Source organism: Dromiciops gliroides, chromosome 4 (genome assembly GCF_019393635.1).
Source record: "Dromiciops gliroides isolate mDroGli1 chromosome 4, mDroGli1.pri, whole genome shotgun sequence".
Classification (NCBI taxonomy): domain Eukaryota; kingdom Metazoa; phylum Chordata; class Mammalia; order Microbiotheria; family Microbiotheriidae; genus Dromiciops; species Dromiciops gliroides.
In genome coordinates, this window is record NC_057864.1 from 180,812,005 (window position 1) to 180,838,011 (window position 26,007).

General features: G+C 43.8%; 1 protein-coding gene and 1 pseudogene across 3 annotated transcripts in view; one reads left to right on the forward strand and one right to left on the reverse strand.

Moving 5' to 3' along the window:
- Nucleotides 1-26,007, reverse strand: part of ODAD4 (outer dynein arm docking complex subunit 4) — a 70,174-nt gene that overhangs the window by 26,343 nt on the left and 17,824 nt on the right. The gene's annotated exons all lie outside the window — the stretch shown is intronic.
- On the forward strand, nt 9,303-9,825 carry LOC122726681 (annotated as a pseudogene).

Sequence of the window (26,007 nt, forward strand, 5' to 3'; positions counted from 1 at the left end):
AAATCCTACAGAGGAAAAAAAAATGGATTTTTAATGAAATGGGAGACTTCCAAACATTCCTAATGAAAAGACCAGAGCTGAAAAGAAACTCTGAAGTGCAAACACAAAAATCAAGAGAAACATAAAGTAAACATGAATCATAAGGGACTAAACACAAGTATAAACTGTTTATATTCTTTTTATTTTTTTTTTTAGTGAGGCAATTGGGGTTAAGTGACTTGCCCAGGGTCACACAGCTAGTAAGTGTTAAGTGTCTGAGGCCAGATTTGAACTCAGGTACTCCTGACTCCAGGGCCAGTGCTCTATCCACTGCACCATCTAGCTGTCCCTGTTTATATTCTAATATAGAGAGATGGTTATCCTCATCTAAGGTCACAGAGAAAGCCAAGTTAGACGAAGGGTCTTAAGTTCTGTTATATCTTGATGATCTTAAAAGAAGAATGGAAAGGGAGGGGAAGAGGAATGCACTAGGAGGGGAAAATGGAGAGGAAGAATGGGGAAATTATCTCAGATAATTGGGGTAAACAATTAGAAGTTTACACAAACTAGGAGGAAGAGTGGCTGAAACTTGAATCACTCTCATCTGAACTAATTGAAGGAAGGAAGAATGCACACACATGCGCGCGCGCACACACACACACACACACACACACACACACACACACACACACACACTTCACTCCATAGGGCAACAGGATGGAAAGAGAGGGGAGAATGAGAAACAAGAGGAAGAGATAGGCACCTAATCTTTTTGACTCGGAAAATTGCTCTCTTTGAGACCAAAGCCCTCAGAAACTCTCTGCAGGAATTGTTCTGTAAGATCATCAGCGAGTCTTATAGTGGGGATACCTCACCCAGAGTAGTGGTCCTTTCAAAGCCCAGGAAGATTCAGACTATCAGACTTTGAACAAGGGAATTAATGTGGATCAGTACACCATACCATAAGTTCAAAATGCCTGGCATATCTACTAGGTCATCAGGAATTTTCAGTGTTGGACTTACTCTGTGGGTACCAACAGATACCCATGGCAGAGAGATAAGGAAAAAGATCTAGTGAGATTCTACCATTTTGAACACATGCTCCAAGAAACCTCTGGGATTCATGTCACCTTCTAATAGTTCATGGAGAAGGTAGATGATGACATGAATTACTGGAGGTGTGGGTATTTTTGGATGTTCTCATTATATTTGGGAGACAATGGAAGAGCATAAGGAAAGTGTTAGGTAGGCAAGGCAGCCCTAGTCTAAAGCTATCCATTGACAAATGCCAGTGATGCAGAACCTTTCTAAGTATGGGGAGAGAGAGGTAGGGGGGCCAAGATAGCAGTGGTAGGAAATAGTATAGCAAGCTCCCTTCCACAAAATCCTCTAATCAGATCTAGAAAATGTACCATACCAAATCCTGATGGGGAAGTTTAGAAAAAGTCTCTGTGAGTCATTTGTCTGGCCCAGTTCAGGATAAGGAAACAGACAGGGAGGTCTCTCTCTGGACACTGGGGACAGGGCTGGGGCAGGAGCATGCTAATGGAGCACTTCAGCAGCCTGGGAGATTCTGTGCTCCAGGCTAAGAGGAGGTTCCAGACCATACCATGACTCTACTACATCCATACTGAAGTACTGCAATGGGGGCAGGTGCCAACTGGCGGCTTTGTCACTCCCCAGTTCCGGGTTACAGATCTAGGGCAGAGTGAGAAGAAGACCTTTGGGCAGTGTTGCAAGAAAGGAGAAAGTTCAGAAGCCAGCAGCAGCAGCAGCACAGCTTCTCAGACCCCAAGCCCAGAGGAGGGTCTTACTTCCAGCATCTAGCCCAAGGAATAGCCTGCAGAGAAATAACCAAGGCAGGAATTCCAGAACAAAGTGGGGGGGAGGGGGCGTCACTTAGGATTCTGCTACCTTGAATCACTAGAGCTTTTGAGTTGGTTAACAGGGGCAGAATCCAGCAGCAATAGACTGGCAAGAACCCAAACCCAAGTCAGGAACTTACAGAGCTCAGACCAGGGGGCAGCAATCAGACTTTGCACTGGATCATACCACTCTGGGAATGGAAGCACTGAAAGCATGCAGGTTCTCAGTCTGTCCTTGACATTCCGGGCACTCAAAACCCCAAGAAAGCAACAACAGGATCAGGCCAGACTTTTCCTCGAGAAGTATGGCAGAGCCCAGGCCTAACATCAAGTCCTAAGTCAAGAATCCCACCATAAAATGCAATTATGGTGACAGGGATGCTCAAGACACAATCAGAAGAGAATGACTGAAAAACATCTACAAGCAAAGCCTCAAAGAAAAAGGCAACTGACTGGAGGAAGTGGTTCCTCCTCCTTACTTGCTAAGCCTCTTGTCCCCTAATACCACTGTTTAGCCTAATAGTGCCTAGGAGAATACATAAGGTCCAGGCCTGGGAACAAACTCAATTAGAATTCCTAAAAGACATGAGGTAAGCATTTAAGAATGTTAAAGTGTTTTTTCTAAATGGAATGAGAACAAATGAGGGAAAAATTGGAAAAGAAATGAGAACCAGGGAAGAAGGAATTGGAAAAGGAATTAACAGTTTGTCATAAGAGGTACAAAACCTTGTCCAAGCAACAAACTCCCTGAGGATTATAATGGACCAAATAGAAACCAATAACTTCATAAGGCAATAAGAAATATTAAAACAAAGTCAATAGGCTGAAAAAAATGGGGAAAAGTATCCAATATCTCATAATAAATATGTGGGTCACCCAGCATCTTAGGACAGAACAAAGTACCAATCTCAAGAGTTAAAGAAAGCACGAGTCACCTGACCATATCTGAAAAATCTTAGAGAGCCAACGACTTCTTTTTTTTCTGCATTAGTCATGTTATAAGAGAAGAATCAGATCAAAAAAGGAAAAACCTCAAAAAAGAAAAACAACAGCACCAAAAACAAAAGAAATAGTATGGTTCAATCAGTATCCATATTCTACAGTTCTTTTTTTCTTTTTATTTTTTTCCCTGGATTTGGAGATCCTTTTCTATCATGAGTTCCCTGGAACTCTTCTGTACCATTGCATTGGTGAGAAGAATATAGTCCATCACAGTAGATCAACACACAATGTTGATGATACTGTGTACAATGTTCTTCTGGTTCTGCTCATCTCACTCATCATCAGCCCACCCAAGACCCTCCAGGTTTCTCTGAACTCCTCCTGCTCATCGTTTCTTACAGCGCAATAGAATTCCATTACATTCATATACCACAACTTGTTCAGCCATTCCCCAATTGATGGGCAACCCCTCAATTTCCAATTCCTTGCCACCACAAAAAGAGCAGCTATAAATATTTTTGTACATATGGGTCCTTTCCCCTTTTTTATGATCTCTTTGGGAAAAAGACCCAGAGCCAAAGACTTCTCTAGAATTTGGTGGCTACTATCAGAAATTTGTGAAGAAGTAGGTCATCATCACTGAGTATCTGGGCAAATGGATGAGAACTGGAAGCAGAAGGACAGAAAGGAGCAAGCCAGTTCAAACCCTCTAGCACCATTTTGGGGTTGCTGGGATAAGAAAGGCTAGTAGGCTTCCAAGGACTTAGTCAATCAGTAAAGATGTATCAAGCGTAGTGCTGGGTACTATGCTGAGGGCTGGGGATACAAAGAAAGATAAAAAACAGTCCCTGCTCTAAGAAGCTCACTGTCTAACTAGGGAGAACACATGCAAGCTATTATATACAAAAATCAAGATATCTTCAGGATACATTAGAGATGATCAACCGAGAGAAGGCACTAGCCAACAGGGGGTTGGGAAAGGCTTCTTGTAGAAGGTGGGATTTTATCTGGCACTTGAAGGAGTGGGGATGAGGAGGCAGAGCATTCCAGGAATGAGGGGCACCCAGAAAAAATGCCCAGAGCCAGGAAATGGAGTGTTTAGTGTGAGGGACAGCAAGGAGGCCAAAGTATGGCGGGATGAGCACAATGTACAAACACTGGAGATGTCTTGGCCAGGGTGGGTGGGGCAGGTTATTAAGGGCTCTGAATGTCAGAGGACTTTACATTTGACCCTGAAGCCAAGAGAAAGCCACGGGAGTTAAGTGGGGGGTGGGGGGAAGATTTGATGTGGTCAGATCTGTGCTTTAGGTAGATTACTTTGACAGCTGAATGGAGGATAGACCACAGTGAGGACCACTAACAGGCCACTGTAATAGTCCAGGCATGAGGTAATGAGCCCTCACACCATTTTTTTTTTCCAAGATCAAAAAAAGCCCTTTATGTTACAGCCTGGGAACATTTCTTTCAGAATAGTGGTTATCAGGGCAGCTAGATGGCGCAGTAGATAAAGCACTGGCCTTGGATTCAGGAGGACCTAAGTTCAAATCCAGCCTCAGACACTCGGCACTTAACTAGCTGTGTGACCCTGGGCAAGTCACTTAACCCTCATTGCCCTGCAAAAACAAAACCAAAGTCAAAAGTCCCGAGTTCAAAGCCTGTCTCTGCTGTGTATTAGCTGTGTGACGCTGGGCAAATCACTCATCTCCCTAGTCCTCAAGTTCCTCCTCATCTGATGGGTGACTCTTGATGGCCTCTAAGGTCCCTTTAAGCCCTAACACTGAATTCAGTAACTCATTATCCCAGGTCTGCATTCAGGTCTGGGCTCTGAAGAAGGCTTTAGTTTCTAAGCTACATAAATATGATGCTCAATCAAGTTTCAGTTTGGGCAGACAAACGACCCACTAACATATCTCAAGGAATGTTCAGTTGGATGCTGCCCATCAGAGATGGATGGAGGAATTAGCCAGTGTGCTTCACTAAGTGAAGAATAATGGGGGGGGGCAGCTAGGTGGTGCAGTGGATAAAGCACTGGCCCTGGATTCAAGAGGACCTGAGTTCAAATCCAGCCTCAGACAGTTGATACTTACTAGCTGTGTGACCCTGGGCAAGTCACTTAACCCTCACTGCCCCACCAAAAAAAAAAAAAAAAAAGAATGTGGGTTATCCCATCAGCCTGGTAATGATGCCCATAGAAGGCATGAAAATGACCTGCAACAGACAGGGAGGGAGCTTATGGATCTAGAGTTGGATAAAACCTTAGAAGTTCCTCTAGTTCAACTTTGTCCTGATTTTATAGAAGAGGAAACTAAAGTCCTGGAAAGTGGAGAGGTCTGCTCAAGGTCAAAGGGGCAGTAAGCCTCAGAGACAGGATTTAAACCCAGTTCCTCTGGCTTCGGTGCCAATGCTCTTTCCTTAATACCATATTGTCTCCTGTAGCTGTGTTGGACCACCACACAAAAATCCGGTGTATCCAAAACCACAATTATCAAGAAACTTGGCCTTGGAGGAGAGCTGAGAAAACATATTTCCCTCCTTTCAGAGGTTGAGAACTATAGATGTGGAAGTCACATGTACTCTAAGACCCAGTCGATATTGGTTGGCTTTGTTAAATTGCTTTCTCTCTCTCTTTTTTGTGGGGCAGTGAGGGTTAAGTGACTTGCCTAGGGTTACACAGCTGGTAAGTGTCAAGTGTCTGAGGTTGAATTTGAACTCAGGTCCTCCTGAATCCAGGGCCTGTGCTTTATCCACTGTGCCACTTAGCTGCCCCTTTTTTCCTTTTTAAAATTATTTGTCACAAGGGATGATTCACTAGAGAGGGATCTCTGGAGGGATACAGTCAGAAATGAAGATGATATAAAAACAAAAGATATCAATAACAAAATTTTTAAAAGAGCATTGGGGGGCAGCTAGGTGGCGCAGTGGATAAAGCACCAGCCCTGGATTCAGGAAGACCTGAATTCAAAAATGACCTCAGCCACTTGACACTTACTAGCTGTGTGACCTTGGGCAAGACACTTAATCCTCAATGCCCCACAAAGAGAGAGAGAGAGAGAGAGCGCATAGCTGAATATTTGGGACTTCTATTAGTGAGTGTGCCATTAAAGAACATATATCTGTGGATCTGTCATTGGTGTTGTTCCCTACTGGTCCTTGGAGAATGAGTAACTGCACAGTGAAGGTTTATGAGGAAGAGTCCAGGCCAAGAAAGGGGGTGAGGGTAGGGTAATAATCTCAAGGATGCAAATTTCATTTCTCAGAGGGCAGACGTGGCAGATATGTAACAAGACATAAAAATTGTTTCCTGACTGATCCAACATAAGGTATAAAGAAGCAGTTGGAGAGCCAGATGTCTCAAAGCCCCCCTCCCCGCCGCCCCCCCACCCACTGCCAAAACTTTCCATAACCACAAACCTGCAGGACAGAAAGAGTGGAGAAAGCAAGAGACTACAGCTGCTCCCTGTGGGTCAGCACCCTGGGGAAACTCTTATCACTGTCGGTCTCCCATTGTGCTGCCTGACTCTTACAGAATGGACTTTCACCTTCCTTATTTCAACAGTGTGTTTGCTCTGTGTTGGCCAAGTGTACTCAAGAAAAAAAACTGGTTTCTCTAAGATAACATTCTGTATCGGGGGAGGGAAGGGGGGGAGGAGTGTCATTGGAGGAATTAAAGGAAGCAGCAGATTGAAAGGCTAGAGTTTGGTCTGTCTGAAATATATACACGGAGAAGGAAACACTCTTTCCAAATTGCTGGATGTCTGGCTGGGGCTTTGGCAAGAACCAACAAGATCTGATTGATAAGTGGTATGATATCTCCCAAAGTACTGGAAAAAAGGAAAAAGGCTACTCTGGACCGCATGGATTTTCCTAGGCACCATGGAACTAAACTGTGGTGTTAGGGGAAAAGAGGCTTAGCAAATAAGGAGGAGGAGGCCTTCCCCCAGAGCCAGTTGCCTTGGGCACCTAGGATGTCCTTTTGTTCTTCCCACACACGTTTAAAGAACCCTCACTCTAGGGGCAGCTAGGTGGCACAGTGGATAGAGCACCAGCCCTGGATTCGGGAGGACCTAAGTTCCAATCCGGCCTCAGACCCTTGACACTTACTAGCTGTGTGACCCTGGGCAAGTCACTTAACCCCGATTGCCTCACCAAAAAAAAAAAAAAAAAGAACCCTCACTCTAGCAGAGGGAGCTGAGGGCTCATGACAATACAAAAAAAAAAAAAATCACACCTGAAGATTAGAGTATATAACCATGTCTCTGCACAAGACAGTGAGAGCCAAAGCACCACCAACCCATGCTACATATGCTACATGTTATATGTGGAGGTTTATAATGGGATTTTTTTTCCCTCTCTGCTTTTAGTATTTAAATACGGTTTTAATTCTTTCCTCCTGCTTTTTTAAAAGTAGAACTTTCTAGCATTACTACTATAACTAAATAGGATACCTGTAGTACAAAAATTAAAATTGTGATTTAAAAAAATTCATCTTTTAAGCCATGTCTCTTCCCCTGCCCCCATTTTTCCTTTGATGATTATAGTTCAGAGTTGAATTTAGCTCACTGCCATTCCCTACTTGGTAAATTGTCCAATGAGATGACTAGGCAGATAGACTGGGCAGAAGAAATCCAAGCAATCAATAGCCAGATGAAAAGGTGCTCTAAATCACTAATAACTAGAGAAATGCGAATTAAAATAGCTCTGAGGTACTACCACACCCATCAGGTTGGCAAAGTTGACAAAAAGGGAAAGTGATAAATGTTGGTGCAGCTGTGGGAAAACAGGCACATTAATGCATTGTGATGGAACCATAAACTAGTCCAACAATTCAATAAAGCATTTTGGAACTGTGCCCCCAAAGCTATTAAACTGTGTCTATATTTGAGGTCTATACCTCAAAAATATTTTTTTAAGAGAAAAAGAATCCATATGTACAAAAATATTAATTGCAGTTCTTTTTGTGATGACAAAGAATTGGAAACTGAGGGGATTCCCATCAATTGGGAAATGGCTAAACAAGTTATGGTTATATGAATGTGATGTAATGTGCCAGAACAAATGATAAAGGGGATGGTTTCAGAGAACCCTGGGAAGACTTGTATGAACTGATACAAAGTGAAGTGAACAGAACCAGGAGAACAATTTACACAATAACAACATTGTAAAGACAAACAACTTTGAAAGGCTTAGGAACTCTGATCAACACGAGGACCAATCACAGTTTCATGGGACTCATGATGGGGGGCGGCTAGGTGGCACAGTGGATAAAGCACTGGCCCTGGATTCAGAAGTAGCTGAGTTCAAATCTGGCCTCAGACATTTGACACTTACTAGCTGTGTGACCCTGGGCAAGTCACTTAACCCCCATTGCCCTGCAAAAAAAAAAAGGACTCACGATGAAACACACTGTCCCACCTCCAGATAGAGTGGTGACAGACTAAGCGTGCAGATTGAAGTATAGTTCTTTTTAGACATGGCTAATGAGGGAATTTGTTTTGCTTCACTATACATATTTATAACAGATTATGTTTTTCTTGCTTTTTCAACAGCTGAGGAAAGGAGAGGGAAGAGTGAGAGAATCTGAAACTGAAAAACAAGATAAAATTGAATTTTTAAAAAATAATTTAGCTCACTCTTACTAGAAAAATATGCTGCCTTTTTATAATTTTGACATATCTTTGTGTCCTTTTGAGGTATACTTTTATTTCCTTCAATGTATTTTACTTTCTTTTTCTCTCTCAGAAGTTTTCAGCTTGATTTTCTTTTTAATCATGTCTCTATTTTTGACCTTTCTGTTTTGCTCTAGTTTTGCTTTGCATTTGGCCTCTTTCTGGGTAGATGCCTCCAGCCCACAGCAGCCTTGCATACGAAGGGTTGTTATTTAAGGGTTTAAGTTGAAACCCTAGTTGTGATCTAGTTCCTATTGAAATATAAATGGAATGTTGTTTTTGTGTTCATGTTAATTTGCATACCAACACTGCCATTATCTGCTAACTGCCACTGACTTCAGAACTTTGTTTCTTGTACTGGTTTATGATGCTGCACATCCCCTTTACCTTGTTTTATGGTTGGCTTTTTGAATTCTGGACATCACAGAACACAGCACTGGCCAGATGGGGGTGTTAGCTGAAAAGTATTGTGATTTTTAAAAATTAGAAACACAGGGGAGCAGGTAGGTGGTGCAGTGGATAGAGCACTGGCCCTGGATTCAGGAAGACCTGAGTGCAAATCAGGCCTCAGATACTTGACACTTACAAGCTGTGTGACCCTGGGCAAGTCACTTAACCCTGTTTTGCCTCAGTTTCCTCATCTATATAATGAGTCGGAGAAGAAAATGGCAAATCTCAGACCTTGTGGCCTGGCTCTGATTCTTGCTTCAACAGTGTTTGGACAGAACAGTCCCAGGGTTCCCCCAGCTCCCCTCACACTAGATCTTTGCCCTTCTGCAGCCCACCAGCCCAAGGGACCACTTGACCCCCACTTTCGGACCAGCTGCCTCCTCCCTTTGTCGTCAGTGCCATGAGCTCCACCTCCCAGATCCGCCAAAACTTCTCCTCCGAGGCCGAGGCCACAGTCAACCACCTGGCCAACCTCTACCTGCAGGCCTCCTACTCCTACCTGTCCCTAGGTTTCTATTTCGACAGGGATGATGTCTCTCTGCCTAGGGTGTCGCATTTTTTCTGGGACCTGGCGAAGGACAAACACGAGGGCGCCGAGCACCTTATGTGGTTCCAGAACCAACGTGGGGGCCGGTTCCTCCTCCAGGCTGTGCAGAAACCTGCCCATGACGAGTGGGGCTGCAGCTTGGATGGCATGGAGGCTGCCCTGAGACTGGAGAAGGGCCTGAACCAGGCCCTCCTGAAGCTGCACGCCCTGGGCTCCAGCCAAGGGGATCCACAACTCTGCGACTTCCTGGAGAGGCACTAACTGGGCGAAGAAGTGAAAGGCTGAAGCACCTGGGCGACCACCTGACTACCCTGCTGACCCCCAGCCCCGGCTGGGAGAACACCTGTTGGAGAGGCTGCACCTGAAGCACAACTAGGAAGAGCAAGCCCACAGGAAGGCCAACAGGCCCACAATAAAGAATAAAGAATAAAGCTGGGGCAGCTAGGTGGCGCAGTGGATAGAGCACTGGCCCTGGAGTCAGGAGTACCTGAGTTCAAATCTGACCTCAGACACTTGACACTTACTAGCTGTGTGACCCTGGGCAAGTCACTTAACCCCAATTGCCTCACTAAAAAAAAAAAAAAAAAGAATAAAGCTGACTCGCTGCTGACCCCCCAAGAAAAAAGAAAGAAAGAAAGAAAGAAAAGAAAAAAGAAAAAGGCAAATCACTCTAGTATCTTTGCCAACAAAATCCCAAATGGGGTCAGGAAGGGTCAGAAACGACTGAACAAGAAGAGCCTCTAGGTTTTCTAGATTACTGCAAGGTAATTCAGAGCCAAGTGAAGGCTGATGACCCCTCAGGTTAGTCTAAGGAGCAAAAGGACTACAGAGTTCACCTGACTTAAGGTTATTCCTAAAGACCACTAAAGCATTGAAATAGTCCTTGACTTGTGACAAGTTAATGGGCCTTGTGAAAGCATTTAAGCAATTGTAGATAACTTACATCACAAAAACTTAATTCCAGTCACCAGAAGATCATCTTCTCCTCTATGGACCATGAAACTAAGCAGGAGAGTGACCCTACAGATGCAAATTTGACCTCTGAAATACAACAGAAAATCTAGTGAGAGGTAGACCTAGGAAAAACTCTTCTTTAAAGATAAAGGGATGGGGCAGCTAGGTGGTGCAGTAGCCCTGGATTCAGGACTCCCTGAGTTCAAATCCAGCCTCAGACACTTGACACTTACTAGCTGTGTGACCCTGGGCAAGTCACTTAACCCCCATTGCCCCACAAAAAAAAAAAAGAATAAAGATAAAGGGATGAAGGAACATCATCATGACAGACTGATACAGGAACACTGGCAACCAGCAGTAAACTGAAAAGGCAGAACTACCTTCTGTTATAATGTAGAGAAGAAAGTCATACACACTCAGGAGAATGTAGCTTTGACGGTGTCTATAATCCCAGCTACTGAGGAGCCTGAGGCTTGTACTCAGGAGTCCTGAATTCCAGTTTGCAATCAGTATGATGACATCTTGGGAGGTCATCGCCACCAGGTTGACTAAGGAAGTCAACTGGCCTAGTTTGGAAATGGAGCAGGTCAAAGCTCCTCTGATGATCAGTAGTGGGACCTGACTTGTGAGCAGTTCCTGAATTATAGATGAACAAGGCAGGGAGATCCAGATTTGAAAAGAAAAGAAAAAAGAATGTGGCTTTGGAGGTACAGAAGCTGAGAGCTATAGGACCAGAACTGGGGAAAGGAGGCAAGGCCAGGGAAGGAGGTCACCCTGGACCCTAAAAGTAGTGCGCATGAATTCATCATCAATTCCTTATGAATCTATTCCATCTGAATTTGTGGAACAGACTTCACAATGGGGTGAAAGTTACCATTGTATTCTGGTCACTCTATGAGAGACATTTGAGAAAATACCTACTTAGCCTTTGACTAGGCTTGAACTTGGAGGAGTGAGTGATAAAAACTCCCCATTTCTAGGATATATCAAAGTGAATTCGGAATTTCCTAAGGAAACTGAGCGTATCAACAGGGTAGTGGACACTTTGGCTCTGATATGTCCAGATCCAATACCAATGGAGCAATAGCATTAATTAGAACTAATTCCAACCTATTCAGGATTGTTGCAGGATACTGCAAACTATAAGCTGGGGCTCACCACCCAAAGACTTTCACTATCTATGTAGCTTGTGTAGATGCTTTTGTTTTTTTTGTTTGTTTGTTTGTTTTTAAGTGAGGCAATTGGGGTTAAGTGACTTGCCCAGGGTCACACAGCTAGTAAGTGTTAAGTGTCTGAAGCCAGATTTGAACTCAGGTACTCCTGACTCCAGGGCTGGTGCTCTATCCACTGCGCCACCTAGCTGCCCCTTGTGTAGATGCTTAAAGGAGAACAGAGGCAAGTGGTCACAATGAACATCAGAGGATTGCTGAATCCTAAGAAATGTCACTTTGGTTGACTCCCCAGGACTAGGAGAATGGAAGGAGCAGTTGAGGAAGAAGCTAAGCAAGAAAGAAGACAGACATGTTGTCACTGCAAGAGTGAGATGTAGGATGTAGCCCAAAACAAACCCAAACCACTGTTTTCCAACCATTCCAGGAATGATCTAAAAAAATTCCCTTGTCTGTGATAAATGATGCTGGTCAATGGTATCATTATAGAGTTCAGCAGCCTATATGCATCACCTATATTGGTGGCAATGGAAAAGAATGGAAAAACCAGTTTCTATGTAGACCACCAGACTATGAATAATAGACCCAAACTGGGTTAATATAGACTATGCCCCAGGTGCCCTAGCTTCCTGGTTAGTTAGTTTGGGTTCTCAGTGTTAGACTCATCCAGGGGCTTTGAGCAGATTCCTATAACAGAGAGAGAACTGCTTTCAAGGGTCTAGCTGGATTTTGAGTTTGACTTTATGTCCCAAGGTGTTTCAGGGGCACCTGCCACTTTCCAGAGACTTACGGAGAAAATAGTTGGGAGATATGAACTACCTGCAGGTAGTAAATGTTCCTTGATAACAAAATGGTCTTTGGGAAGACTCCCAAAGGACATGAGAAGCTAATTGTAAGGAATACAGTGATTTCCTCAAGCAGCTCCAGGGAAGCTCAAAGCTTTCTGAGTCAACTCATCAGTAACCTCAGGAGCCCCCTTTCTCTGCTGACAGGGACGGTGACTATCTATTACTACCAACTTCCCCAACATTCCCCCCAAGCAGGAGTTAGCACCAGTCCTGAACCTCACAGGTCTAAGCTCCCTGCCCTCCATTCCAGTACTATTTGACCCCAACAAGAACCCTATGACAACTTGCTTCGCCCATGTTGGGAGTCTCACTTCGTCCAAGATCCCATGCCCTGTACCCATCCCCCCTCTGCACTCCTTCATTTGGTATCTTCCCTCAATAAAGCTTGCTCTTTTCACTGTCTCGACTTCTGTTCTTGCCTTGTGCTACAAGTTGTCTGCTGGTACTCTACTGGCTCTTGTCTAGCACAGGTATCCAGGATGAGTTCAGCAGCCACGCCTACATCCTGAGTTTTTGACTTGAATATTGAACACAAGGGCTGGAATGGGAACCCTGCACACACTGTGGCAGCAGGTGCTCCTCTTCCTTCCCTTCCCCCCATACCCGGGCTGTGACAAGGGGCCCTGCCCTGTGCACCCCTCAGGCTTTTTTCCCAGGCAAGATAAGGGAGAATGTCAATTTCCTCTGTATCAGATGGTGACATTCTAAATCTTCCCAAGTATGTATAAAGACGCTGATTTTAAAAAAATGTTAGATCAGCTGAAAGAAAATGGCCTAAAGCTTTCAATTGACAGACAATTTGTAAGGCCTCTGTCAAGTAAGTAGGTCACATAGTGTCTCAGCAAAATGTCAGCATGGACCCAGAGAAGACAGGAGTATTTCAGGTTTGGCCAAGACTTTTCAAGGATTTGGCAATTACTATAATAAAGTGGTTGAAAACTATGGTGCTATTGCTAAACTGAATCACCTCCCTCATTCATGTATCATTGAAAAGATCCAGAAACAGAAAAATAAGAAATACAAAGTTGTTTCAAAACCTACTAGGCCAGAGGGCAGCTAGGTGGCACAGTAGATAAAGCACCGGCCCTGGATTCAGGAGGACCTGAGTTCAAATCTGACCTCAGACACTTGACACTTACTAGCTGTGTGACCCTGGGTAAGTCACTTAACCCTCATTGCCTCACAAAACAAAAACAGACACACACAAAAACCTACTAGGCCTTCCAAAGACCAATGTATGGATATATATGAACAAACTTTCAAAGACTTGGTCAGCTGCCTTACACATAGGTGACAGCCTATGTAAACTCAAGCAAGTCCTTTGTCCTGCATATAGATGCCAGCTGTATGTACTGTATCGAGGGAGCAAGTTCATCAGACACTCGTTGCATTTGCCTGCTTGAGTTATAGTAAGACTCACTATCCCAATAAATAAATTGGAATTCTTGGTTTTATAATGGGGTTTCCATTGAGAATTCAAGGACTATGTCTTTGCAGTGAAATTCCAAGTGTAGACTGACAACAATCCACCGATATACTCTGACTGGTGTCAAGTGGGATGCTGCTTTCCAGAAACAGATAGCTACACTGGCCTGCTATGAATTAAGCATGCACTACCGGCCAGAGAAGACCAATGTAGATTCAGATGTCCCATCCTGAAAGTCATATAACACTGAAGCCATAGTGATACCTAAAAGAGTCAAGGCTAGATGTGACACCCAGGCAGTCGGGTTACATGCAAGTGGGAAGACAGCTGAAAAGTATGGGACTTCCAGACAGCATGCTATTCTATGTGAACCTTGATTCATTAAACCAATGTCCTCTGCTGGAGTTGTCTGTGGGGGACTGGTGGCATTAGCAGATGGTTGAGGAAGGACTGTGAGAAGTGATACAAACCAGGAAATGACAGATGGCAAATGAGTCAAGTCTGCACTTTACTGTTGGGGGGGAAAATGGCAGAATAAGAATTGGAAAGCAAAGGAATGCCCTTCGATTGTGGAATGGCTAAACAAGCTATGGTATATGATGGTGATGTAGTATTGTTGTACTATAGGAAATGACAAGCAGGATGATTTCAGAAAGACTTGTATGGACTGATGTATAGTGAAGTGAGCAGAACCATGTTGTGCAGAGACAGCAATATTGTTGTTTTTTTAGCAATACTGTTTGATGAAGAACTGTGAAAGACAACTATTCTCAGCAATACAATGATCCATGACAATCCCAAAAGATTAATGAGGAAGCACACTATCCACCTCCACAGAACTGATATTGATGGACCACAGACTGAAGCATGTTCTTTTTCACACTTTCATTTTTCCTTTTATTCAAGTTTTCTTGTACAAAATGACTAACATGGTAATATTTTACATAATAGCACATGTATGATCCATATCTGATTGCTTACTGCTTCAAGGAAGGCGGAGGGGAAGGAGGGAAGGAGGGATAAAATTTGGATCTCAAAACTATAAATAAAAAAGTTTATTATTTTTTAAATGGAAGTTAAAGCTGTCCAACAAGTACTATTCTAGATTGTCCCTGATCCCATCCATGGTACCAGGAATCAGCTGGTGCTACCCAGAGTATACTGCTTTATGGCCTTGAAAGCTTTATATGAAAACCTTGGACACATAGGTCCAGAGAGGACCCTAGAGATTTCTGGCTAAGTTGGCTGCCTGCATGATGACAGACCACACAGCTCCCACAAGCTGACTCTGGAAAAAACCCTGAAATTTGTACCACACCAAATGATGATCAAGAAAAGCAAAGAGAAGCCATGGTTAAGTGACTTCTTCTACCCTGACCTACTGCCAGAAGCCCACAGGCAATAACTGGGGAAAGGAGGCTGCTAGCAAAGTCAGCACCTGTGTGTGTGTGTGTGTGTGACCAGATTGAGGCTAGGGATATGTGCAGCCCTCAAGACTTGAAGACACCAAAAGAGGTAGTGACCAGTGCAACCTGGTAGTGCCCAGGAAAGCTCAGTCAGGGGCTCTGCCTTGTGACACCAGAGAAGGTCTAAAGATCCAACACTTTGAGCCTCAAAATAGCCAGGAAGACCAACCCTGGGAGGTGGAAGCTGACACAGGAAGCCTGTTGGCTCAGGATGAGATGAAGCCGAGCTGACCGGTTCACCCAAAAGTGCAACAGGGTTAGATGCTGCCCCTGGCACAAAGCTCTGATTCAAGGGGCAGCTAGGTGGAGCAGTGGATTGAGTATTGGCCCTGGATTCAAGAGGACCCCAGTTCGAATTTGGCCTCAGACACTTAACACTTAATATCTGTGTGGCCCTAGGCAAGTCACTTAAACCCAATTGCTTCACAAAAGACAAAACAAACAAACAAACAAAAACAAAGCTCTGATTCAAGAACTAGAGCTGGAAAGATTAAGAAGTCAAGGAGGACTATGCTGAATGTGTTCACTTCAAATTAATAATGTATGATCTCAACCGGGCTGTCATTGCAGCAAGATAATCCTTTTATATCTCCCTAATCATACTACCATACCACACACCACATCGGCTTTTCCAAACCTTTTCATCTCTTCTCAAACCTCCCATGGCTCACCCTACCCCAGCCCTTTCTTCTCTCCTCCTAGTCACTTCATATCATTCAAATGCCTTCTATCACCATGTCTCCCTTCATATCTGTCTCAAATGCAGAGATAGTCCTTCTCCTTACCAAAGCAAACCTCTCCAGGTATACAAGTGATCCCATTCCATCCCATACTCTCCAGCAGAGGGCACCCTCTATCATCCTCACTAATCTCCAGTCTCTCCCTGCCTGCTTCCTTAGTGCTTACAAATAGGCCCGTGTCATTCCCATCCTCTAAAAACCAGCACCCATTGGCTAGCACCGATTCTTTGAGAAGGCCATCTAAATAGTAAAATGCTTTTATGATTAAAAAAAAAGCCACCTATAATCAGTGTGTCCATTTCCTTTCCTTTTCCTGAGTTTTTAAGTGTCTGAAGCCTAGCTTCTAACCTCATCCATCATTCAATGACACTGCTTTCTCCAAAGTGACCAATGATAAAATTACCAATTCAAATGCTTTCTCTCACAGATGTCAAGACACAAGAGAGGCTTTGACACAGCTGATTTCTCTCTTCTCCTAGACCCTCTCTTTTCTCTCTAGGTTTCTGTGACTCTCCTCTCTCCTGGTTCATTTCCTACCTGTCTGACTACTCCTCAGTGTCCTTCAGTATATCTCATCCCGGTCATGGACACTAATCTTTGGTGTTCTGGGGCTCTGTCCTGGGGCCTCTTTTTTCTCTTGTTTATACTATTTCACTTGAAGATTTCATCAGCTCCCATGGATTTAATTGTCATCTCTATATGGATGATTTTTGTTTGTTTGTTTTTTTGTTTTTTTGAAGGGCAATGAGGGTTAAGTGACTTGCCCAGGGTCACACAGCTAGTTAAGTGTCAAGTGTCTGAGGCTGGATTTGAACTCAGGTCCTCCTGAATCCAAGGCCAGTGCTTTATCCACTGCGCCACCTAGCTGCCCCTATGTGAATGATTTTAAAATCTGCTTATCTAGCCCTAACCTTTCTCCTGTCTCAAACTAGATGTCCTGGGGACATTTTGAATTCAACAAGTCTAAAACCAAACTCATTTCCATTTGAACCTTCCCCTCTTCCTAACTTCCCTGTTGCTCTCCAGGGTACCACTCCCCCAACTAGTCACCGAGGCTTACAATTTAGGTGTCATTCTTGATCCCTAACTCTCTCTTACCCTTTGCCCCCCTGCCATATTCAATCTATTGCTAAGAAGACACTTTCTCTCCTCTGACATTGCTACCACCCTGGTACAAGCTCCCATCACTTTACACCTGGACTAGAGCTATAGCTCTCTGAGCTATAGTCTTCCTTTCTCAAGTTTCTCCCCATTTTGGTTCATCTTTCACTCAGCCAATTGCATGCTGTCTCTCCCTTTATATGTGAACTACTAGAGAACAGGGGCTTGTTTTCCTTTCTTTGTATCCCCATCAATTTGCACAGTGTAGTACTAAGCACATAGTAGATACTTAATAAATACTTGATGAATTGACCATATAGAATTCCTTTCTCTCATCCTAAAAGGAGGGAGCCAGAAGGTACTCAGGAGAACATGGGGCATAAGGGAGCATGGGAAGGGAAGGGAGAAGGGAGAAGAGACCCATCACTTAGAGTGTCACAGCCATTCCACCATTGCTGCCATAGCCACTGCCACTGAATAAGTGAGAAAGATGAGAACAAGAGTTTGCTGCTCTAGTGACTAGTGTTCCCTGTCTGCTATGAATCACATGATGAAAATTCCACCCTCCTATCTCCTACCTTGTATTGGTTTTTTTCCATTCCTTGTTTCTTTTTTTTTTTTGCAATGAGGGTTAAGTGACTTGCCCAGGGTCACACATCTAATAAGTGTCAAGTGTCTCAGGCTGGATTTGAACTCAGGTCCTCCTGAATTCAGGGCTGGTGCTTTATCCACTGTGCCACCTAGCTGCCCCCAATATGAAAGTGATTTTTCTTTCTTCACTTTATTCTTGGTTTTTTTGGGGGGGAGGGGGCTTAGGGGGGGGACAATGAGGGTTAAGTGACTTGCCAAGGGTCACACAGGTAGTAAGTGTCAAGTGTCTGAGGCCAATTTGAACTCAGGTCATCCTGAATCCAGAACTGGTGCTTTATCCACTGCACCACCTAGCTGCCCCCTCCTTGTTTCTTTTAAATAGTCTGTTGACTTCTCAGTTCTCAAAAACAAACTGGCTTCTTCTGTGTTTGTAGGAAGCAGTAGAGAGAGAGGCTACAGGCGTTTTGATAATTTTTTTCCTTCACCCAGGTAAGCAGGAAAGGAGTCCAGAAGGATTTTGCCTTCTGGTGCTAAGTACCCATCATAGTAACATTGGGTACGACCCATTCCAAGGGCAGCATCAGCTAGTAAGCATGCCTGTCACACTGAGCCAGGGGTCCTAAGGCAGGGTCAGGGAAGACAGAAACTTCCCATGGAACAGAGGGCAAAAGCTGCCTTGATCTTGGATTCTCAGGGTGAATATAGATTATAAAAGCAGATTCTTCTGATCTTTGGGATTTTAAGCAGGAACACTCAGAAAAGTTACCATAGAGATAACTGGCTTGAGACAGCCATGCATTCACAGAGACATTGCTTTCTGATTCTTCAGTATTGGCTCTTCCCATTATTATGAAGCATGACTCATCAAGAATTGGATTGTTCCCTTACTAATAGAGAATGTGAGCTGGGCTTAAACTGTCATGAGACAAGCTGGTTTTACTTTACTGATGATGAGATATCTCTATAGTAATCCTGCTTGAAGACGCTTAGACATTTGGTATATGTCCTTGGCTGAGGAGCCAATGGAGCAAAACAACTGTGGAAGCATATTACAAAACCTCCTTTTTAGTAAAACTGAAGATATGAATAACAATACTTCTCTCTTAAAGCCTTTTCCAGATTGGTAGGGAAAATACCTGGTAAAGGAGATTGATAGTTTGAGGACAAAAAGGCTTTTCTTAGGCAAATGGATCAAGGTTGGATTACCAACCTTTGAATAAAGAGTCTCACTTGTCTAGTATCTATCCTTGCCTTCCCCATCCCAGAAGATACCCATCTAAGAGCAATTGCCTGGAGATAGGGCCTACCCTTCTCTGAGGATTAAGATACCCATTGAAGGGAGGAGGTTCCTTTGTTTACTCTGGACGGAAAAGAGAGAGAGAGAGTTAGTTTAATATTACTATAAATATTACCTCAAATTGTCTTTAGAAAGTTATTTCAGGGCAGCTAGGTGGCGCAGTGGATAGAGCACTGGCCCTGGATTCAGGAGGACCTGAGTTCAAATCCAGCCTCAGACACTTAACACTTACTAGCTGTGTGACCCTGGGCAAGTCACTTAACCCCAATTGCCTCCCCTCCCCCCAAAAAAGTCATGTCAGTGTGACCCTGGGTAAGTCACTTAACCCTCACTGCCCTGCAAAAAAGAAAAAAAAAAAGGAAGTCATGTCAGAGGACTTGGGAGACTATGGTAGTTTGGATCTCTCTCAGACAGAATTGATTTGATTCAATTGTTTCTGAAAGACTAGAGTACTACTGCGTACAGTAGTAATATTTTTTTTCCCTTTGACATAACCATATGTGGAATTTTGACTGAAGGCCTCTAGTAAGAATGTCCCCCTATGCAGGATAATACCACAGTAATGAGGAGCTTTGGTTTGTTTCAGAGAGCTGGGCACCAGCTCTGCACCCTGGACCTGCAGATGGTGGGCTTTGTGCCTCATCGAAGGTGGTTCCAGGAGCCAGGCCTGGTGCAGAGGACCATTGGCCCCAGTGGCTGGAGAGCAGAAGCAGAAGGGGCTTACCACACATTTGGGTGTAGCCTGGCTCTTCTGGGTTTGGATTTCCTATGCAGCAGAGCAGTTACTTCATTGTAATCCACTGAAAGTCTGCCTCTGGCACAAGCTTGTGTCATGGTGATAAGCTAGAGTGTGTGCAGAGGAGGGCAACCAGGATGCTATATCTTCTATTCTAACCTACAGGTCACTGTGTCTCCTTTTCCAAAAATGTCAGTATCTGACTGATATTCGTCCTCTCTATCCCAACCCTTACTCTCCTTTTCTTTGGGGACTTCAATATTCACATTCAAATGTCTCAGCTTCTTAGTTCATCAAAAGCCAACTCCCATGACCTTCATCTCCATTCTATCTCAGTTTCCCCACAGGGACAATTACTACGATAACGATGAACGCAAGATTTAGAGAGGAATTGTTTTTATTCTGAATGGCCCCAGAAGGTGAAACTAAGGAGCAATGGGTGGAAGTTAGAGGGAGCCAGACTTAGGTGTGAAATAAGGAAAAACTTCCTCACAAGTAGATGTGACTTGTGTGGTATGTTGCAGGGGGGAATATTGTTCAGATACTGGTGGGAATGGATGGTCTCTAAGGTCCCTTCCAATTATGAAATTCTGGGTTTAAATTCAGGCTTTGTACATACTGTCGGGTGACAGTGACTCAGTATGTCTGGGTTTCAATTTCCTCATCTACAAAAAAGAATGTTTGGGATTAGATGATCTCTAAGGTGCTCCAGCTTTATATCTTTGGAACAGGAGTCTTTGCCATTGTGTCAGAGCAGTCACCAGCTTGGTCCTATCCCTATCCCATGTTGTTTCTTGATATTGTTGTAAGCCTCAGGGCAAATTGTGTGTCTGGTCTAGCCTTAGTTGGGGAGCTGGGAATGTGTTGAGAGATGGACAAACAAGTGGAAAGCAACCTAAATGTTCTTCTCAGCCCTAAGAAGACTTGGTGGGAAGTACACCTGAAAGAGGGGTATGTCCTGTCCAAGCACAAAAACATTTGACTAGAATGGGGACAATTGGCTGAGACAGATGGTGGGAAGGAGGGAGAGGGACATCTGTGTGCTGTGAGAGGCTGGGAAACCTGGCTAGAAAAGAAGTGGATACGAGTTAACTAGTCCAGAATTATGTAAGCCTTAGTGATATCTGTAATAGAATAGTAACAGAGAAAGAAAGAGATACTGGAGAATATGATAATGATGATGAAGAAGAAGGTGATAATGATAGCATTTATATAACATTTATTATATTACCATATATTATATATTTACACAGTGCCAGGCATGGTATAAAGTGTTTTATGATTATTATCTCACTTGATCCTCACAACAACCTTGGGAAGGTGCTAATATTATTACTATTTTACAGCTGAGGAAACAAGCTGAGAAGGTTAATTGACTTACCCAAGGTCACACTGCTAATAAAGGTCTGAGGTTATATTTGAACTCAGGTTTTCCTGACTCTAGGCCCAGGGTTCTATCTACTAAGCCACCTAACTGCTATCAAAGCTGATGGAAATGATAGAAGCTCCCCTCCCTCAACCTCCAGGATAAAGGGAAGAAATGGGGGCAGCTAGGTGGCAAAGTGGATAAAGCACCGGCCCTGGATTCAGGAGGACCTGAGTTCAAATCCGGTCTCAGACACTTGACACTTACTAGCTGTGAGAGCCTGGGCAAGTCACTTAACCCTATTTGCCCCGGAAAAAAAAAAGAAAACAAAAATAAATAAAAGGAAGAAGTTCTGTCTTTTTAGGTACAAACACATGAAAATCCCCATGGTTCCCAAAGGCTCACATCGAAAGGAAAATCTTGGTGGCAGCTACGTGCTGTGCCCAACCTGATGTTCTATCTCCTGCCCCCCTGTATTCACTTCCCCCTATGCTTGGAATCCAGTCCAGCCTCATCTCTGACTTTCAGAATCCTTCCCTTCCCTATTGGCTCAGATCAAAGGCCCTCTCTTTCATGAGGTCTACCCTGAGATCTCACTTATTAGTATTCTCTCCCTCCTCAAGTTATCCTAGAGCTCCAGGTCTAATATTTCCTCCTGAGCACCTCCCCACACACACACACCATTCTATCATGCATTGTACTAATTTATTTGTGTTTTTCTGCCCTCCTCCCATATACAAACTTCTGGGCAGGGACTGTTTCATTCTTGCCTTTGTTTCTCCAAGGTCTCGAACTATGCCTCTTGTGCTTTAGGATGCTTCATAAATGCTTATGCCTAATCAATATATGTTAAACAACTGAATTTGTTGGGTTTTTCAAGGTCATCAAACCACCTGTGCTTTGCTCCCAGGCATATAGTCACTTTACCCTACTGTGCTATAAAAAATGACAAAGGGGATGGATGGTCGTGGAGCAACCTGAGAAGACTCTTATGAACTGAGGCACAGGGAGGTGAACAGAACCAGGAGAACAGTTCACACAACACTAGAAAGACCAACAGCTTTGAAAGACTTGAGAACTCTGAGCAATAAAACAACCAACTTTGACACCAGAGGACTCACAAGAAGGTACTGAACTTAAGGTACCATATAGGGTTTGGACGTGGCCAGTGAGGGAATTGGTTTTGCTTGAGTCTGTATATTTGTTACAAAAGTGGTCCCCCCCCCCAACCCCGCTTATTCATTTTTTTTAAAAAGCAATTTTTAAGAAGTTACACGGTGGGGGCAGCTAGATGGCGCAGTGGTTAAAGCACCGGCCCTGAATTCAGGAGTACCTGAGTTCAAATCCGGCCTCAGACACTTGACACTTACTAGCTGTGTGACCCTGGGCAAGTCACTTAACCCCCATTGCCTGCAAAAAAAAAAAAAAAGTTACACGGTTAGCCTCTTCCTCGTGCATGGGGCTCCCAGATGCTCTTTTGTGAGTTCATTGCCCTCTATTAGCTAGAAGCATTGCCCCTGCCATCTTTACGAGAAGGTTAATGACTCCTTCCCTCCTGTGTTAGACCCTATGGCTCCCTTCATCTCTGTATAAGAAGAAAGTTTCTAGAACAGAGGAAAGGGACCCTGGATTTGGAGTTAGAAACTTGTTCAAATCCCAGTCTTCATTGAAGTCCCATTCTATTTGATATCTATGTGACCACGGACAAGTCACTTTCTCTCAGCCTCAGTTTCCTCACCTGTAAAATGAGAGGGTTGGATTTGATGGCCTCTGAGGTTTCTTCCTGCTCTAAATCTAGGATCCCACACATGTATAAATCTAATCTGTGAACTGGGCAAAAGATAGTAAAAATTGTACTTAAAATATTTGGTCCCGGCCCTCTCTGAATTCCTACTGCACTTGTAGTATGATAGGCTTTAGTATGTAATTATTCTCTAATTTATTACAATTTAACAAGAAGCTTTTTTTAAAAATTAAAAAAAATTTTTGGGGGGGTGGGGCAGTGAGGGTTAAGTGACTTGCCCAGGGTCACACAGCTAGTAAGTGTCAAGTGTCTGAGGCCCGATTTGAACTCAGGTCCTCCTGAATCCAGGGCTGGTGCTTTATCCACTGCGCCACCTAGCTGCCCCCTAACAAGAAGCTTTAAGTGCCTACCATTCATTAATTCACTAATTCATTCTACAAGCATTTGTTAAGTCCTACCACGTGCAAGGCACTCAGCTAGTCCATGAGGAGGTAAAGAAAAAACAAAAAAACAATCCTTTCCCTCAAGAAGCTTATACTTTCCATTCATGAGTAAGGATGAAAAAAGATATGGCCCTCCCCTCTAACACTGCCTCCTTTAACTCAAAGGCTGCCAGAATGAGGTTTCCTTAAGAACGGAACAACAAGGTAGCTAGGTGTGGTGGATAGAGCACTGGCCCTGGAGTCAGGAGGACTTGAGTTCAAATTCGGCCTCAGACCCTTGACACTTACTAGCTGTGTGACCTTGGGCAAGTCACTTAACCCCAATTGCCCTGCCCCCCCCCAAAAAAGAACAGAACAACACTTATTTTAACTGGGCATTGGGAGGCCAGTTTGGGCCTGTGCAAGTCAAGTCTTCAGCACCTGAGAGTCTTTAGAAAGAGAAGGGCTCTTGGGGCCACTGGAAAAAACTATCCTCAAGCAAGAGAAGAGGGACCATTTCCTGAGGAGGAGCAAGAAGTGAGCAAGTACACAAAGGGTTGATGGAGAACCTGAGAACCTTCATAGCAAGATAGGCATTCCGTTTTGATTTCAGTTCCAGATCTGAGTAAGGAGACCAATGGTGGAAAGCCTGGCTGTGGAAGTAGCTGGGGAACCACAGCCAGTGCTCTGTGAGCTACAACCCCCTCTACCTTCGGTGGCCAGCCCCTGGGACAGTCAGAGGCCCCCCACAGAGGAGGTCTGAGTTACTAGGGTTTGCTGATTTTCTATTAAAGGGAAGAGATACCTATGAGTCTTTTTGCCTGCCTGCTTCCCCTCTCTTGTTATTCCAAGAGGATACATGTGAAATCCAAAATTTTCCTGTTCTTCAAAGCAAAGCTTCTTAAACTGTGGGTCATGACCCCATACTGGATCATATAACTGAATGTGGAGGTCATGAGAAATTTAGCAATAAATGTTTAATTTGTATACTTATTTTATATACCTATATACCTGGGGTGGCATAAAAATTTCTTGGACAAAAAGGGGTCACAAGTGGAAAAAGTTTAAGGAGCCCTGCTTTAAAGAGGATTCACAGATTCTGCTTAATTAGCATTAATGGCAGCTGTATTTGGTCAATCTTAACGGTTTTTTATCTACATACTAAATAGATGTAAAGGGAAGGGGGGGTGGATAGAGGTTGGGAATAGTGAAATGACACCAATTACATCCCACCTGGGGGCTCCTGAGCTATATGAGATGGAATCATATTATGATATTTTATAAACTTTCCAAAAGCAGAGAAAGATGAAATCATATCTATCTGGTCCTTTTTTTTTTCTCCTGTGCTAAAACTTATGGCTTAAAAAAAAAGCACTTGGGCAGTCTAATTGGGGGAGATTAAAAGGTGTCAGGCTTTGTATGGGGTCACAATTGACTTCTCCATTGTTTGCTTTATGCAAAGAAATCCCTCTGTACGGGTGGGACCAAGAGAGGCAACTAGAAAATAGGTCATACCTAGTGGGAGGAGAAAGGGGATGACTGGGCAAAACTGGCAGGGTCCATATTCCAAGGGTTGGGGACAGAAGAGAGGAAGTGACTATTCCTCCCTTTTCTGTAGCAGTTCAATAGCTGAACCCTTTTCTGTGTTCAACCAAATAAACTTCCAAACCCTCACAGACACGGTGACCCTCAATCAATGCTTATCCAGAGTCACAAAGTGACTGGGTATTTCAATTTCTTATGGGCAAAACAAAGCCCTACCATAGACAAAGGAAAAGGGCCAGGGTGGAGGCAGTCTTCTAAAGGTGAAATTAGAACACTGGTCTCTCCTGAGGGAGAAATGAAGAAAGCTTCTGGTCGAAGACCACCTTTGGATAATTTGCCACATCAGGATATATTGTCTTGGTAGTTTCTGATTGTGCCATGCATATAGCAAAGTGCTGTGCAATCTTTAGAGCACTATATACAATTCAGATATTATAATAATAATAACACAAGCAAATTACAAGGTACCTCCCAGCCTGAACTTATCTGGAGCACACAGGGCATACTCCATCAATACCTGATGATTGACTTTCCCACCACCATTCTGAACATTAGATGATAAGGTTGAGGCTTCTGTGGTCACCCCATCTCTGCCTGACCCCACCTCCTCAGGTGTTAGAAGAGCTTGGCCACTCCCGGGTCTAGGCCTTGAAATAAGCACTGAGTTTTCTGCTCCTATTCTTGGGCTTTTGTCACAATTTAATCACCCTGGACTTTGGTGGGAGGTTTGGCAATCACCACTGTTGAGATAACTGGCCTTAGACTCTGGTCTTGCCAGCATTTGAGCTGTATTTTATCTTTCTGGTCAATTTACCAGTGGTTTATGGGTCAGTTCTGGCTTGGCATATCTGTCCTGTAAAATCACTGGTGTGGTTGAGTTTGAGGAAGAAGAGTGATCTTCCCTGTGACCTTTCCAAATGGAGGTGCCTTTTACACCTCCCTCACCGCTGCTGTGATCAGGCATCTCTCAATTCTCCCTGTGCTTATTTCCTGGCTACTATACTTCCTCACCATTTCCCTCTGGAAATGTCTCCTTCCCCATTTTCTATTGTCCATGAGGACAGAGGCCATGTGGCATTCACCATTCTATTCCTGTCCCCCTCAGTACCCAGCTTAGTGCTCTGCATGGACTAGTACTCAGCACACTGAACTG